Source organism: Somniosus microcephalus, chromosome 26 (genome assembly GCF_052327205.1).
Source record: "Somniosus microcephalus isolate GS21.2 chromosome 26, FLI_Smic_1.0, whole genome shotgun sequence".
Lineage (NCBI taxonomy): Eukaryota > Metazoa > Chordata > Chondrichthyes > Squaliformes > Somniosidae > Somniosus > Somniosus microcephalus.
This window is the reverse complement of record NC_141012.1, coordinates 1,668,222-1,686,197: the sequence shown is the minus strand read 5'-3', so window position 1 is coordinate 1,686,197 and position 17,976 is coordinate 1,668,222. Positions and strand designations below refer to the sequence as shown.

General features: G+C 45.7%; 1 protein-coding gene across 3 annotated transcripts in view; it reads left to right on the top strand.

Moving 5' to 3' along the window:
* LOC147100202 (uncharacterized) overlaps nt 1–17,976 on the top strand; it is a 97,252-nt gene that overhangs the window by 4,026 nt on the left and 75,250 nt on the right. Inside the window, exon 1 of one of the 3 annotated variants that reach the window (XM_085967640.1) lies at nt 11,839–11,971. The exons of the other annotated variants lie outside the window; for them this stretch is intronic. The gene's annotated coding sequence lies outside the window, so the exon portion shown is untranslated. Of the gene's footprint in view, nt 1–11,838; nt 11,972–17,976 lie in introns of those variants that run through there. 3 annotated transcript variants of the gene reach the window in all.

The window sequence follows — 17,976 nt, the reverse complement described above, 5'->3', positions numbered from 1 at the left end:
CGTAGACGCGGCTGCAGATCCTCAGCAAGCAGGTGGCACAGCTCAGTAACAACGTCCCTCCCGATTCGGAGCCTTCGCACACACTGCTCCTCCGACATGTCAAGGTATGACACCTGCTGCCTAAAGACCCTCGCAGCATACCCTCGGATTGGCCGACCTCCATTGCCTCTCCTCCTTCTGGCCAATCCCGGCCCTCTCTCCCGCCGTCTCTCTGCCCCTTCATAGTGTTCGGCCATGAGGCCGTCGTCCTCCAAAGCATCTCCCATTCCGATGCCAGTTGGTCAAAAGGCTGTTAGGTCTAGTGCTCCAACTGCTCCGGACAGGTTTGAAGGTCCCAAGTACTCTAATGCTAAATTCCAAAAACTCTGCTCCACAGTAGCTCACCAACTCTCCACAAATGATCGCAATGAACAGGCCAAGTGGCTGAAGCTTCTATACTAGAGCTGTCCCGTTTAAATAGCGCCCCCCGACTCTGAGAAGGGCCTGCTAACGCTCCTTCGAACTGTCACTAATAGCGCTAGGCGTAAAGGCTCCGGGTGCCACCCAATATCCGCTCAGGCGCCCCTAAAAGGCGTTGCACAATGAAATGACGTCATGATCTGCTTGCGCTCGCGGGCGTGCGCAAACACTTAGCGCAGGCGTTAAATGTATAGTCAATATGGGAGTTGTCGCTATCTTCATTGCGCCCGCCCCAACATTAGGTAACGCCCCAATTCTCGGTCTCTTTAGGCGCTAACCGCTGGCGCAAACAACCGAATTTCTAGGCCCTTGTGTCTTAATGCGAGGAGCATTCGTAATAAGGTGGATGAATTAGCTGCGCAAATAGAGGTAAACGAATATGATATGATTGGGATTACGGAAACATGGCTCCAGGGTGGCCAAGGCTGGGAACTCAACATCCAGGGGTATTCAATATTCAGGAAAGATAGGCAAAAAGGAAAAGGAGGTGGGGGTAGCATTGCTGGTTAAAGAGGGGATTAACACAGTTGTAAGGAAGGATATTAGCTCTGATGATGTGGAATCTGTATGGGTAGAACTGAGAAATACCAAGGGGCAGAAAACGTTAGTGGGAGTGGTATATAGACCGCCAAACAGTAATGCGGAGGTCGGGGATGGCATTAAAAGGGAAATTAGAGAAGCGTGCAATAAGGGCACAGCAGTTATCATAGGTGACTTTAATCTACATATAGATTGGGCTAACCAAATTAGTAACAATACTGTGGAGGAGGAATTCCTGGAGTGTATACGGGATGGTTTCCTGGACCAATATGTCGAGGAACCAACTAGAGATCAGGCCATCTTAGACTGGGTATTATGTAATGAGAAAGGATTAATTAGCAATCTTGTTGTGCGAGGCCCCTTGGGTCAGAGCGATCATAATATGATAGAATTCTTCATTAAGATGGAGAGTGAAGTAGTTGACTGAGAGACTAGGGTCCTGAATTTAAATAAAGGAAACTACGATGGTATGAGGCGCGAGTTGGGTAGGATTGATTGGGGAATGTCACTCAAAGGGTTGACGGTGGATAGGCAATGGCAAACATTCAAAGATCGCATGGATGAACTACAGAATTTGTTCATCCCAGTTTGGCATAAAGATAAAACAAAAGTGATTCAACCGTGGCTAACAAGGGAAATTAGTGATAGCATAAGATCCAAGGAGAGGACATATAAATTGGCCAGAAAAAGCAGTAAACCTGAGGATTGGGAGCAGTTTAGGATTCAACAAAGGAGGACAAAGGGATTAATTAAGAGGGGGAAAATAGAGTATGAGAGTAAGCTTTCAGGGAACATAAAAACTGTAAAAATGTGAAGAGAAAAAGATTGGTGAAGTCAAGCGTAGGTCCCTTACAGTCAGAATCAGGGGAATTTATAATGGGGAACAAAGAAATGGCTGACCAATTAAATACATACTTTGGTTCTGTCTTCACAAAGGAGGATACAAATAACCTCCCAGAGATGTCGGGGAACATAGAGTCGAATGAAAGGGAGGAACTGATAGAAATCAGTATTTGTAGGGAAATGCTGTTAGAGAAATTGACGGGATTGAAGGCCGATAAACCCCCATGGCCTGATAATCTACATCCTAGGGTACTTAAGGAAGTGGCCCGAGAAATAGTAGATGCATTGCTGGCCATCTTCCAAAATTCGATAGACTCTGGAACAGTACCCATGGATTGGCGGGTAGCTAATGTTACCCCACTGTTCAAGAAAGATGGTAGAGAGAAAACGGGGAATTACAGACCGGTAAGCCTGACATCGGTAGTGGGGAAAATGCTAGAGTCCATTATAAAAGATGTAATAGCAGAGCACTTGGAAAACAGTGACCGGATCGGACAAAGTCAACATGGATTTACAAAAGGTAAATCGTGCTTGACTAATCTACTGGAATTTTTTGAGGATGTAACTGGTAAAATAGATAAGGGAGAACCAGTGGATGTGGTGTATTTGGACTTTCAAAAGGCTTTTGATAAGGTCCCGCATAAGAGATTAGCATGTAAAGTTAAGGCACATGGGATTGGGGGCAAGGTATTGACTTGGATAGAGAACTGGTTGGCAGACAGAAAGCAAAGAGTTGGAATAAACGGGTCTTTTTCCGAGTGGCAGGCAGTGACTAGTGGGGCACCGCAGGGATCGGTCCTTGGACCCCAGCTAATCACAATATATATTAATGATCTGGACGAGGGAACTAGATGTAATATCTCCAAGTTTGCAGATGACACAAAGCTGGATGGGCGTGTGTGCTGTGAGGAGGATGCCGAGAAACTCCAGTATGATTTGGACAGGTTGGGTGATTGGGCAGAAGCATGGCAGATGCAATATAACGTGGATAAATGCGAGGTTATCCACTTTGGTGTCAAAAACAAGAAGGCAGATTATTATCTGAATGGCAATAGATTGGGAGAAGGGGAAGTGCAACGAGACCTGGGCGTCCTTGTGCACCAGTTGCTGAAGGTAAGCATGTAGGTGCAGCAGGCGGTTAAGAAGGCAAATGCTATGTTGGCCTTCGTAGCGAGAGGGTTTGAGTACAGGAACAAGGACGTCTTGCTGCAGTTGTACAGGGCCTTGGTGAGACCACATCTTGAGTATTGTGTGCAGTTTTGGTCGCCTTATCTGAGAAAGGATGTTCTTGCCATGGAAGGAGTGCAGCGAAGATTCACCAGGCTGATACCTGGGATGGCAGGAATGACATATGAGGAGAGATTGGGTCGATTGGGCTTGTACCCGCTGGAGTTTAGAAGAATGAGAGGGGACCTCATTGAAACTTATAAAATTCTGACAGGACTGGACAGACTAGATGCAGGAAGGATGTTCCCGATGGTCGGGGAGTCCAGAACCAGGGGTCACAGTCTAAGGATTAGGGGTAAGCCATTTAGGACAGAGATGAGGAGGAATTTCTTCACCCAGAGAGTGGTGAACCTGTGGAATTCTCTACCACAGAAGGCAGTAGAGGCCAATTCATTAAATATATTCAAGAAGGAGTTGGATATATTTCTTAAGGCTAAAGGGATCAAGGGATATGGAGAGAAAGCAGGGACAGGGTACTGAATTTGGATGATCAGCCATGATCGCATTGAATGGCGGAGCAGGCTCGAGGGGCCGAATGGTCTACTCCTGCTCCTATCTTCTATGTCTATGTTTCTATGTTAAGATGAACAAGGTTGAAGAGCCAAACGGAGATCCCGTCGAAGAGAAGAGCAGAACTTCTTCAAGGTGGGCATTCTTAGAAGAGAGGTGGCAGTGAATCTCTTAATGTCTCCTCACCTCTCTCAAACCTTCCCTTTTGTTCTTTCATCCCCTCCCCCATTTCCCAGCCCCCAAACTTGCCTTTTAATCTGTTTCATTTCCTGCTTTTTTCTCAGTTCTGACAAAGGGTCCCAGACCTGAAACGTTAACTCTGTTTCTCTCTCCACGGATGTTGCCTGGCCTGCTGAGTTTTTCCAGCATTTTCTGTAGATATTAATCTGTGTTGTGGTGGAGTAGGCTGAGTGAGGAATGTTGGCCAGGATACTGGGAGACTGCCCTGCTCTTCCGACGCCATGGGATCAGTACCGTGCACCTGTACAGGGAGCCGCAACTTCATTTTACTATAAAGGACAGCACTTGCAGCAACGCAGCACTCCTTCAGTCCTTCGCTGGAGTGTCAGCTTCGTTTACCAAAGTGTTCACTTCTCGAGGGACTTTGTCACTCCATAAAGTTATTTGGGCAAGCCTTCTCCTTCAGCTTGCAAAGACGTCCATGTCGTAAAAGTGTTTCCCAGTGAGAATGGCATCAATGTGCACCGACAATGAGAAGGACGCTGGGACAGCTCCTGCCCCAAAGGGCTGACAATTCCCCTGCCTCGACCTTAAAGATTTCAAAAGGACTTCAAGTGTTTAGAAGAACTTGAAGGTCCATTCTTGGATATCTTTTAACTTCAAATGAAGCCACCCAGCGAAGAAGTGGTTTGGACAGCAGGGCTTGGCCTTAACTTGACCGATAGTAAGAAGTCCTAGACCCATTAATCTTAGCCCCTGAGGACCAGGATCAAAGACACTGCAGGTGTGAATCATTCCGTCCAATGGGATTCATCTACAAAGAACTAACAAAAAACTGTTTCCTATACTTGTTAAGGTAGTGACCGAGGTTTCCTGATTCTAATGCAGACGGTTATATTTACATTGAATGGGTTACCATCAGTGATGCAATTGGAAAATCGAGGCCAGTGTCTGCAATTTCATGAGGAATTTGATGCTTGTACGGATTAACTGATACCTGCAAATGACATGCTGAAAACTAATCAAGTGTTTCAGATGATTTATAAATAGAATATAACAACAGCTACCCGGGAGTGAGTTACAGGCCGGAATCAAATCGAGGGGTTCGGTGGTTTATATATGGAATAATAGATACCCGGGAGTGAGTTAGAGGCTGGAATCTAATCAAGAGGTTCGGGGGGTTCATATACAGAATAATAGATATCCAGGGAGTGAGTTACAGGCTGGAATCTAATTGAGGGGTTCGGGGGGTTTATATATAGAATAACAGATACCCGGGAGTGAGTTACAGGCTGGAATCTAACCGAGGGGTTCGGGGGTTTATATATAGAATAACAGATACCCGGGAGTGAGTTACAGGCCGGAATCTAATCGAGGGGTTCGGGGGGTTTATATATAGAATAACAGATACCCGGGAGTGAGTTACAGGCTGGAATCTAACCGAGGGGTTCGGGGGGTTTATATATAGAATAACAGATACCCGGGAGTGAGTTACAGGCTGGAATCTAATCGAGGGGTTCGGGGGGTTTATATATAGAATAACAGATACCCGGGAGTGAGTTACAGGCTGGAATCTAACCGAGGGGTTCGGGGGGTTTATATATAGAATAACAGATACCCGGGAGTGAGTTACAGGCTGGAATCTAACCGAGTTGTTCGGGGGGTTTATATATAGAATAACAGATACCCGGGAGTGAGTTACAGGCTGGAATCTAATCGAGGGGTTCGGGGGGTTTATATATAGAATAACAGATACCCGGGAGTGAGTTACAGGCTGGAATCTAATCGAGGGGTTCGGGGGGTTTATATATAGAATAACAGATACCCGGGAGTGAGTTACAGGCTGGAATCTAACCGAGTGGTTCGGGGGGTTTATATATAGAATAACAGATACCCGGGAGTGAGTTACAGGCAGGAATCTAATCGAATCAACTGGGAGAACAAAACTCTAGTTTCGATTGTTGCCTTGTTATAGCTCCAGGGAATCTTTTTTTAATAAGGTTAATTTTCTGGGGTTAAAATTGTGATGTAAATGCTGGGAGTTTATGGGGTGATGGCCAAAAGTAAGCTGCCAATGACTGTTTTTGTATTTTTTTTTATTCGCTTATGGGATGTGGGCGTCGCTGACAAGGCCGGCATTTATTGCCCATCCCTAGTTGCCCCTTCAGAAGGTGGTGGTGAGCTGCCTTCTTGAACCGCTGCAGTCCGTGTGGTGAAGCTGCTCCCACAGTGCTGTTAGGGAGGGAGTTTGAGGATTTTGACCCAGCGACGATGAAGGATCGACGATATATTTCTATGTCAGGATGGTGTGTGACTTGGAGGGGAACTTGCAGGTGGTGGTGTTCCCACGCGCCTGCTGCCCTTGTCCTTCTAGGTGGAAGAGGTTACGGGTTTGCGAGGTACTGCTGAAGAAGCCTTGGCGAGTTGCTGCAGTGCATCTTGTAGATGGTGCACACTGCAGCCACGGTACGCCGGTGGTGGAGGGAGTGGATGTTTAAGGTGGTGGATGGAGTGCCAATCAATCGGGCTGCTTTGTCCTGGATGGTGTCGAGCTTCTTGTGTTGTTGGAGCTGCACTCATCCAGGCAAGTGAAGAGTGTTCCATCACACTCCTTACTTGTGCCTTGTAGATGGTGAAAAGGCTTTGGGGAGTCAGGAGGTGAGACACTCGCCGCAGAATACCTAGCCTCTGAGCTGCTCTTGTTGCCACAGTATTTATGTGGCTGGTCCAGTTAAGTTTCTGGTCAATGGTGACCCCCCAGGATGTTGATGGTGGGGGATTCGGCGCTGGTAATGCCGTTGAATGTCAATGGGAGGTGGTTAGACTCTCGCTTGTTGGAGATAGTCATTGCCTGGCACTTCTGTGGCGCGAATGTTACCTGCCACTTATCAGCCCAAGCCTGAACGTCATCCAGGTATTGTTGCATGCGGGCATGGACTGCTTCATTATCTGAGGAGTTGTGAATGGCGCTGAACACTGTGCAGTCATCAGCGAACATCCCCATTTCTGACCTTACGTTGGAGGGAATGTCATTGATGAAGCAGCTGAAGATGTTTGGGACTAGGACACTGCCCTGAGGAACTCCTGCAGCGATGTCCTGGGGCTGTGATGATTGACCTTCAACCACCACAATCATCTTCCTTTGTGCTAGGTATGACTCCAGCCAGTGGAGCGTTTTCTCCCTGATTCCCATTGACTTCAGTTTTACTAGGGCTCCTTGATGCCACACTCTGTCAAATGCTGCCTTGATGTCGAGGGCAGTCACTGCCACCTCCCCTCTGGAATTCAGCTCTTCTGTCCATGTTAGGACCAAGGCTGTAATGAGGTCGGGAGCCGAGTGGTCTTGGCGGAACCCAAACTGGGCATCAGTGAGCAGGTTATTGGTGAGTAAGTGCTGCTTGATAGCACTGTCGATGACCCCTTTCATCACTTTGCTGATGATTGAGAGTAGACTGATGGGGTGGTAATTGGCCAGATTGGATTTGTCTTGCTTTTTGTGGACAGGACATACCTGGGCAGTTTTCCACATTGTCGGATACATGCCAGTGTTGCAGCTATATTGGAACAGCTTGGCGAGAGGCGTGGCTAGTTCTGGAGCACAAGTTTTCAGGACTTTAGCCGGAATGTTGTCGGGGCCCACAACCTTTGCTGTATCCAGTGCGCTCAGCCGTTTCTTGATATCACGTGGAGTGAATCGAATTGGCTGAAGACTGGCTTATGTGATGGTGGTGACCTCGGGAGTAGGCCGATATGGATCATCCACTTGGCACTTCTGGCTGAAGATGGTATAGAGGAATAATACTTACAGCAAGTGGGTTCAGGAATAAAAATAGTGCTTCCACCACCATAACATTCCCATCTCCACCCCACCTCAGCCCAACTGCCAGTTTAGATGTCAGCTGTGGCTCAGTTGATAGCATTCTGTCCTTGGAGTCAGAAGGTCGTGGGTTCAAGTCCCACTCCAGAGACTTGAGCACATAATCTAGGCTGACACTCCAGTGCAATACTGAGGGAGAGCTGCACTGTCAGAGGTGCCGTCTTTCAGATGAGACGTTAAACCGAAGCTCCGTCTGTCCTCTCAGGTAGACATAAAAGATCCAATGACCCTTTTAAAGTAGCAACATCACCTGGTCCGGGTGAGATGCATCCTAGGTTGCTGAGGGAAGTACAGGTGGAAATACCGGAGGCTCTGGCCACAATCTTTCAATCCTCCTTAGATATGGGGGTGGTGCCAGAGGACTGGAGGATTTGCTCAAAGAAAGGGGAGGGGGATAAACCCAGCAACTTACAGGTCAGTCAGCCTAACATCGGTGGTGGGAAAACTTTTAGAGGCAATAATGCGGAAGAAAATTAATTGGCATTTAGAAAAGTATGGGTTATTAAATGAAAATCCCAGCATGGATTTGTTAAAGGCAAATCGTGTTTGACTCACTTGAGTTCTTTGATGAAGTAACAGAGAGGGTTAGTGAGGGTAGTGTGGTTGATGTGTTTATGGGCTTTCAAAAGGTGTTTGATGAGGCACCACATAATAGACTTGTGAGCAAAATTGAAGCCCATGGGATTAAAGGGACAGTGGCTGCTTGGATACGAAATTGGCTAAGGGACAGAAATCAGAGAGCAGTGGTGTGCAGTTGTTTTTCAGACTGGAGGGAAGTGTACAGGGGTGTCCCTCAGGGGTCGGTATTAGGACCACTGCTCTTTTTGATATATATTAATGGCCTGGACTTGGGTATACAGGACATAAGTTTAAAGTTTGCAGATGACACAAACTCGTAAATGTAGTTAGGAGGATAGTAACAGACCTCAGGAGGATGTAGACAGACTGGTGAAATTGGCAGACACATGGCAGATTAAATTTAACAGAGAAATATGAAGTGATGCATTTTGGTAGGAATCATGAGGAGAGGCAATATAAACTAAATGGTACAATTTTAAATTGGATGCAGGTACAGAGAGATCGGGGGTGTATGTACACACATCTTTGAAGGTGGCAGGACAAGTTGAGAAGGCTGTTAAAAAGCATATGGGATCCTTGGCTTTATTAATAGAGGAATAGAGTACAAAAGCAAGGAAGTTATACTAAACATTTTGACAAAAGCACTGGTTCGGCCCCAACTGGAATATTGTGGCCAATTCTGGGCACCTCAGTTTAGGAAGGATGTCAAGGCCTTGGAGAGGGTGCAGAAGAGATTTACTAGAATGGTACCAGGGATGAGGGACTTCAGTTACATGGAGAGACTGGAGAAGCTGGGGTTGTTCTCCTTAGAGCAGCAAAGGTTAAGGGGAGATTTAATAGAGGTGTTCAAAATCATGAAGGGTTTTGATAGAGTCAATTAGGAAAAACTGTTTCCAGTGGCAGGAGGGCCGGTAACCAGAGGACACCGAATTTAAGGTGATTGGCAAAAGAACCAGAGGCGACATGAAGAAAAAAAATTACGCAGCGAGTTATGATCTGGAATGCGCTGCCTGAGGGTGGTGGAAGCAGATTCAATAATAACTTTCAAAAGGGAATTAGATAAATACGAGAAGGGGAAATAAATTACAGGGCTATGGGGAAAGAGCAGGGGAGTGGGACTAACTGTTTAGCTATTTCAAAGAGCCAGCAAAGGCACGATGGGCTGAATGGCCTGTACTGTATCATTCTATGATTTTATGAAACCCTCATCCATGCCTTTGTCACTCCAGACCCGACTATTCCAATGCTCTTCTGGCCGGCCTCCTATTCCGTAAACATTAGCTCATCCAAATCTCTGCTGCCCGTAGCCTATCCTACTTTCCCATAAATAATATGCAAGTTGCTGTTATTGGCTTATAAGTTAAAAAAACTAAAATAAGGCACTTTTAAGAAAATTAATTTGTGTTGTAGAAACTTTACTGAGTGAAACTCGTACCCGTTATATGCGTCAGTTCATGTGCTGCAAAGATGCTATTACGTTACATTGTAAAGGACATTCAGTTCCTGCTCTGTACAGAGTTAGCTGGTCTCATCCATGGCAGTACTGGTGCTATAACTAGCCTTGGTGCTTCTGGGCGAGAAAGTCAGCCAGGGTCCCCATTCTTGATCACTATCCAGGACCCCGCTGGAAGGTGCATGTGTGTGGATGTTGAATGAGGACACAATCCGTCTCCATTCTAATGCCATCCAGAACCAAACAGCCTGTGGACTCTCATTGATCAGCTCAGTGGGTGAAAGGCAGCTTTTGCCAGTAAAAGCAATAACCCGGACTACTGCCTGACTTTCTGTTCCTCCTCACCAAACCCAGGAGAACCTGGGCCCTTCCGGTCTGTGTGTCTTGACATGGCTATGGCCAGTACTTTCACCCAGCAGGCTATCATGGGAGCTCTTGTTCTAACATAACCCAAAGGCTTTTTCTTCAGTCAGGTGAGTCAACCATTCAGATCCACTTGGACTTCTGATTAAGCGCCATCTTTGATTTCGGTGCTTGAGAAGCATCAGAAATGACACTGGTGTGAAGAATTAGACCCCAAGGGAGGCATCCAGACTTGAATCTTACCGATCTACATTTCAATTACTAGACATGACACTCGGGAAGGTTTAAACTAATTTGGCAGGGGGATGGGCACCAGGATGTAACATTAGAAAGGGAAAATAAAGTACTCAAAGGATTGGGAGAGTCAGAGAGCGCTAAAGTAAGAACTAGCAAGGTATTAGGTGGGGTCCAACTAAGAGAGAATACAGGATGGTCTAAGATGGGTTTACAGCGTATGTATGTGAAAGCACAAAGCGTAGTAAACAAGGTAAGTGAGTTGCAGGCACAAATAGCCACATGGGAATATGATGTTGTGGCAGTAACTGAGACTTGGCTCAAAAAAGGGCAGGATTGGGTATTAAATATTCCTGATTATAAGGTGTTCAGGAAAGATAGGAGGTGGTGTGGCAGTATTGGTCAAGGAGAATGTTACAGTGCTGGAGAGGGAGGATGTCCTGGAGGTATCAAGGACAGAATCTATATGGTTAGAGTTAAGAAATAATAGAGGTGCCATTACACTACCAGGTATATTCTATAGACCACCAAATAGTGGGTAAGATATGGAGGAGAATATTTGCAGAGAAATTACTGAGAGGTGCAAGAACTATAGAGTAGTAATAATGGGGGACTTGAACTGTCCTAATATAGACTGGGATTGTAATAATGTTAAGGGCAGAGAAGGGGAAAAATTTCTGAAGTGTGTTCAGGATAACTTTCTTGATCAGTATGTTTCCAGCCCGATGAGGGAGGAGGCATTGCTGGATCTGGTTCTGGGGAATGAGGTGGGTCAAGTGGAGCAAGTGTCAGTAGGTGAACATTTAGGGAGCAGTGATCATACTATCATAAGGTTTAGATTAGCTATGGAAAAGGACAGGGAGCAATCTAGAGTAAGAATGTTTAACTGGCGGAAGGCCAATTTCAGTGGGATGAGAATGGATCTGGCCCGGGTAAACTGGAATCAAAGATTGACAGGCAAAACTAGTGGAACAATGGGCTGCCTTTAAAGAGGAAATAGTTCAGATGCAGTCGAGGTACATTCCCACGAGGGGGAAAGGCAGGGCAACTAAAGTCAGAGCTCCCTGGATGACGAAAGAGATAGAAACATAGAAACATAGAGATAGGAACAGGAGTAGGCCATTCGGCCCTTCGAGCCTGCTCCGCCATTCAATGAGATCATGGCTGATCTTCGTCTGAGATCATAGCTGATCTTACCAGTTCAGTACCCCGTCCCCGCCTTTTCTCCGTAACCCTTAATCCCCTTAGCCTTCAGAAATATATCCAATTCTCTCTTGAAAATATTTATTGAATTAGCCTTCACAGCCCTCTGTGGCAGGGAATTCCACAGGCTCACCACTCTTTGAGTGAAGAAATTCTTCCTCATCTCTGTTTTAAATGATTTGCCCGCTATTTTTAGACTGTGGCCCCTGGTTCTGTGCTCCCCGGCCATTGGAAACATTCTCTCTGAATTCAGCCTGTCCAGGCCTGCCATAATTTTATATGTTTCGATGAGATCCCCTCTCAATCTTCTAAACTCCAGTGAGTACAAGCCCAAACTATTTAATCTCTCTTCGTAGGTCATTCCCGCCATTCCAGGTATCAGCCTGGTGAATCGCCGTTGCACTCTTTCCATGGCAAGAACATCCTTCCGCAGATGGGGCGACCAAAACTGTACACAATACTCCAGATGCGGTCTCACCAGCACCTTGTACAGCTGTAGTAAGGTATCCCTATTCCTATACTCGAACCCCCTTGATATGAAGGCCAACATACCATTTGCCTTCTTAATCGCCTGTTGCACCTGCATGCTCTCCTTCAGTGACTGGTGCACAAGAACACCCAGGTCCCTCTGCACTTCCCCATCTCCCAATCTATTGCCATTTAGATAATAATCTACCCTCCTGTTTTTACCCCCAAAGTGGATAACCTCGCATTTATCCACATTATAGTGCATCTGCCACGTATCCGCCCATTCCCCCAACCTGTCCAAATCGCACTGTAGCCTCCTGACATCCTCATCAGAGCCCACCCCTCCTCCTAGTTTAGTGTCGTCAGCGAATTTGGAAATATTGCATCCAATTCCCTGATCCAGATCATTTATATATATTGTGAACAGCTGGGGTCCCAGGACAGATCCTTGCGGCACCCCGCTGGTCACTGCCTGCCACTCCGAAAACGAGCCGTTTATTCCAACTCTCTGTTTTCTATCCGCCAGCCAGTTCTCTATCCACGTTAATACTTTGCCCCCAATTCCATGAGCCTTAATTTTGCATGATAATCTTTTGTGTGGAACCTTATCGAAGGCTTTCTGGAAGTCAAGGTACACCACATCCACTGGCTCTCCCCCATCTATTTTACCAGTTACTTCCTCAAAAAATTCCAGCATATTAGTCAAACACGATTTACCCTTTGTAAATCCATGTTGACTCTGTCCGATCCTTTCCCCATTTGTCAAGTGCTCCGCTATTTTATCCTTAATAATGGACTCTAGCATTTTGCCCACAACCGATGTAAGGCTTACTGGTCTATAATTCCCTGCTTTCTCTCTACCCCCCTTTTTAAATATTGGGGTAACATTAGCTACCCTCCAATCCACGGGTACTGTTCCCGAGTCAATGGAGTTCCGGAAGATGATCCTTAGAGCATCTGCTATCTCCAGGGCCACCTCCTTAAGTACCCTAGGATGTAGTTTATCAGGCCCCGGGGATTTGTCGGCCTTCAGTCCCCTCAACTTACCCAACACCATATCCCTAGAGATACTAATTTCTGTCAGCTCCTCCCTCTCATTAGTCCCTATGTTTGCCGATATTCCTGGGAGGTTATTTGTGTCCTCCTTTGTGAATACAGAACCAAAGTATGAGTTTAATTGGTCTGCCATTTCCTTATTCTCCATTATATATTCTCCCGAATCGGACTGCAAGGGACCGACTTGGGATTTTACCAGTCTTTTCCTCCTGATATACCGATAAAAGCTTTTGCAGTCTGTCTTTATGTTTGCTGCAAGTTTACTTTCGTATTCTATTTTCCCCTTCCTGATTAATCCCTTTGTCCTCTTTTGCTGTATCCTGTACTGCCCCCAATCTTCCGGTCTGGTGCTTTTTTTTGCCAGTTGATATGCCCTTTTTTTTGATTTTATGCTGTCCCTAATTTCCCTCGTTATCCACGGTTGAGTCACCTTTTTAGGTTTATTTTTATGCCAAACCGGTATAAACATGTTCTGGAATTCTTCCATTCTATCTTTGAATGCTTGCCATTGTCTCTCCACTGTCAATCCCCCCAGAAACACCACCCAATCAATCTTACCCAATTCCCGTCTCATACCCTCGTAATTCCCTTTATTTAAGTTCTGGACCTTAGTCTCTGATTCAATTTCCTCACTCTCCATCTTGACTGAGAGCTCGATCATATTATGATCGCTCTGACCCAAGGGGCCTCGTACAAGAAGATTGCTGATAAGTCCCTTCTCATTGCACAATACCCAGTCTAAAATGGCCTGATCTCGAGTCGGCTCCTCGACATATTGGTCCAGATAACCGTCCCGAAAACATTTCAGGAATTCCTCCTCCTCAGAATTTTTACTAATTTGGGTAGTCCAATCAATATGTAAATTAAAGTCACCCATGATGACAGCTGTGCTCTTATCGCACGCTTCTCTAATTTCCCTTTTTATGCCTTCCCTCACCTCCATATTACTATTTGGAGGCCTATATATCACACCCACTAACGTTTTCCTCCCCTTGCTATTTCTCATTTCTACCCATACAGATTCCGTTTCATCCGAGTTAATATCCTTCCTTTCCATTGCATTAATCCCCTCCTTTACCAGCAATGCTACCCCACCTCCCCTACCTTTTTGCCGATCCTTCCTAAATATTGTATATCCCTGGATGTTAAGTTCCCAGCCTTGCCCACCCTGCAGCCACGTTTCTGTAATCCCAATCAAATCATACTTGTTTACCTCTATTTCCACAACTAATTCATCCACCTTGTTCCTAATGCTTCTAGCATTAAGATACAAAGCCTTCAGGCTTGCTTTTTTCACACTCTCATTATGAATTAGTTTGGCCCTTTGTGTTTCTCTCCTTTGCTTATTGCTTCTCACCTTTCTACCATCTATTTCTGACTTCATATGACTTCCCTCTTTTCCACTACCTAGGTTCCCATCCCCCTGCCAAATTAGTTTAAATCCTCCCGAACCGCCCTAGAAAATATTACCCCGAGGACATCGGCTCCCTCACAGTTCAGGTGTAGACCGTCCCCTTGGTACAGGTCACTCCTCCCCAAGAACTGGTTCCAATGCCTCAAGAATTTAAATCCCTCTCCCTTGCACCACTGCTCAAGCCACGTATTTAGCTTATCTATCTTACTCTCTCTAAACTTATTAGCTCGTGGCACTGGTAGCAATCCAGAGATTACTACCTTTGAGGTCCTACTTTTCAATTTAGCTCCTAACTCCCTAAATTCAGCTTGTAGGACCTCCTCCCTCTTTTTACCTACATCGTTGGTACCTACATGTACCACGACAACTGGCTGATCCCCCTCCCCCTTCAGAATGCTCTGCACCCGCTCCGAGACATCCTTGACCCTTGCACCAGGGAGGCAACATACCATCTTGGAGTCTCGGTCTCGGCCACAGAAACTCCTATCTATCCCCCTTACAATTGAATCCCCTATCACTATAGCCCTATCCCTCTTTTTCCCGCCCTTCTGAGTATGATGAAGCAGAAAAAGAGTGCGTATGACAGATGTCAGGTTGCAAATACATCTGAGAATCAGGCTATATATAGAAAGGTCAGAGGAGAAGTGAAAAAGAAAATAAGAGGGGCAAAGAGAGGGTATGAGAATAGAATGGCAGCCAACATAAAAGGTAATCCAAAAGTCTTCTATAAGCACATAAATAGTAAAAGGGTAGTAAGAGGAGAGGTGGGGCTGATTAGGGACCAAAAAGGAGACCTATGCATGGAGGGCATGGCTGAGGTACTAAACGAGTACTTTGCATCTGTCTTCACCAAGGAAGAGGATGCTGCCACAGACATAGTGATGGAGGATTGATAGGATAAAAATTGATAAAGAAGAGGCATTGGAAAGGCTGGCTGTACTTAAAGTAGTTAAATCACCAGGAGCGGATGGGATGTATCCTAGGATGCTGAGGGAATTGAGGGCGGAAATCGCGGAGCTACTGGCCGTAATATTCCAATCCTTCATAGATACGGGGGTGGTACCAGAGGACTGCAAATGTTACACCATTGTTCAAAAAAGGGTGTAAAGATAAACCCAGCAACTACAGGCCAGTCAGTTTAACCTCGGTAGTGGGGAAGCTTTTAGAAACAGTAATCAGGGACAAAAGTAACAGTCACTTGGATAGGGGTGGATTAATTAAGGAAAGCCAGCACAGATTTTTTAAAGGCAAATCATGTTTGACCAACTTGATTGAATTTTTTGATGAGGTAGCAGAGAGGGTTGATGAGGGTAACGTGGTTGACGTAGTGTACATGGATTTTCAAAAGGCGTTCAACAAAGTGCCACATGATAGGCTTGCCAGCAAAATTGAAGCCCATGGAATAAAAGGGACAGTGGCAGCCTGGATACGAAATTGGCTAAGTGACAGGAAACAGAGAGTAGTGGTGAACGGTTCTTTTTTGGACTGGAGGAAGGTATACAGTGGTGTTCCCCCACAAGTCCATTCTAGGACCACTTATTTTCTTGATATAATGACTGATGTGGATGTACAGGGCACAATTTCAAAATTTGCAGATGGCACAAAACTTGGAAGTATAGTGAACAGTGAGGAGGATAGTGATAGACTTCAGGAAGACATCGACAGGCTGGTGAAATGGGCGGACACATGGCAGATGAAATTTAACGCAGAAAAGTGTGAAGTGATGCATTTTGGTAGAAAGAATGAGATGGGGACATATAAACTAAATAGTACGATCCTAAAGTGGGTGCACGAGCAGAGAGACCTGGGGGTATGTGTGCACAAATCATTGAAGGTGGCAGGGCAGGTTGAGAAAGCAGTTAAAAAGGCTTATGGGATCCTGGGCTTCATGAATAGAAGTATAGAGGTACAAAAGTGTGGAAATTATGATGAACCTGTATAAAACACTGGTTCGGCCCCAACTGGAGTACTGTGTCCAATTCTGGGCACCGCACTTTAGGAAGGATGTGAAGGCCTTAGAGAGGGTGCAGAAAAGATTTACGAGAATGATTCCAGGAATGAGGGACTTCAGTTACGTGGATAGACTGGAGAAGCTAGGGTTGTTCTCCTTGGAGCAGAGAAGATTGACAGGAGATTTGATAGCGGTGTTCAAAATCATGAGGTGTCTGGACAGGGTAGAGAGAAACTGTTCCCATTGGTAGAAGGGTTGAGAACCAGAGGACACAGATTTAATGTGATTGGCAAAAGAACCAAAGATGACATAAGAAAAAGCTTTTTTACACAGCGAGTGGTTAGGATCTGGAATGCACTGCTTGAAAGGGTGGTGGAGGCAGATTCAATCGTGGCTTTCAAAAGGGAGTTGGATCAGTATCTGAAGGAAAATAAAGTGCAGGGCTACGGGGAAAGGGCGGGGGAGTGGGACTAGCTGAGAGTTGGCACGGGCTTGATGGGCCGATTGGCCTTCTTCCATGCTAGAACCAATCTATGATTCTCTATGTTTCTATGACCGAGATGTAGATAGCCCAAAATAGCACTTGTTGGCGTGCCCAATGCAGTGCCATATTGGTCACTCTGGAAGAATTATCCTCTAAATGTGAGGAGCCACGGCTATCACCACAAGTAATCAGCTGAGGCCCCCATAACATACGATGAGGGCTGTGTTGAAATCTCAAAAACTATGGAAATTTAAGATGAATTTATTTATTTTCTTTGACACGACACAAATCTGACAAAGAACACAATAATGAAAATCACACTTTTATTGCGTATTCGAGCTTTGTGGGATGTACCGGTCCCAGATATTGCTCAATTGCTCTTGAAGGCTCTGAATCGTTTCAGGCAGACGAGTTAGGGCACCGGAAACATAATCCCTAAGAAATAAGAGGCAGTTGTTACAGCAACATATGTGGGACAGTGTAGAGCGAGCTTTACTCTGTATCTAACCCGTGCTGTACCTGCCCTGGGAGTGTTTGATGGGACAGTGTAGAGGGAGCTTCACTCTGTATCTAACCCGTGCTGTACCTGCCCTGGGAGTGTTTGATGGGACAGTGTAGAGGGAGCTTTACTCTGTATCTAACCCGTGCTGTACATGCCCTGGGAGTGATTGATGGGACAGTGTAGAGGGAGCTTTACTCTGTATCTAACCCGTGCTGTACCTGCCCTGGGAGTGTTTGATGGGACAGTGTCGAGGGAGCTTTACTCTGTATCTAACCCCGTGCTGTACCTGTCCTGGGAGTGTTTGATGGGACAGTGTAGAGGGAGCTTTACTCTGTATCTAACCCCGTGCTGTACCTGCCCTGGGAGTGTTTGATGGGACAGTGTAGAGGCAGCTTTACTCTGTATCTAATGTAGAGGGAGCTTTACTCTGTATCTAACCCGTGCTGTACCTGCCCTGGGAGTGTTTGATGGGTCAGTGTGGAGGGAGCTTTACTCTGTATCTAACCCATTTTTATCTATTGTTAGGTCAGCACAGAATACACAAAAAATGAAGTTAAGCAGAAATGAAGATTTCTCTTCCCAAATGCCTGAGATTCATTTGCAGTTTCCACCCCAACTTTTATTAAAAATATA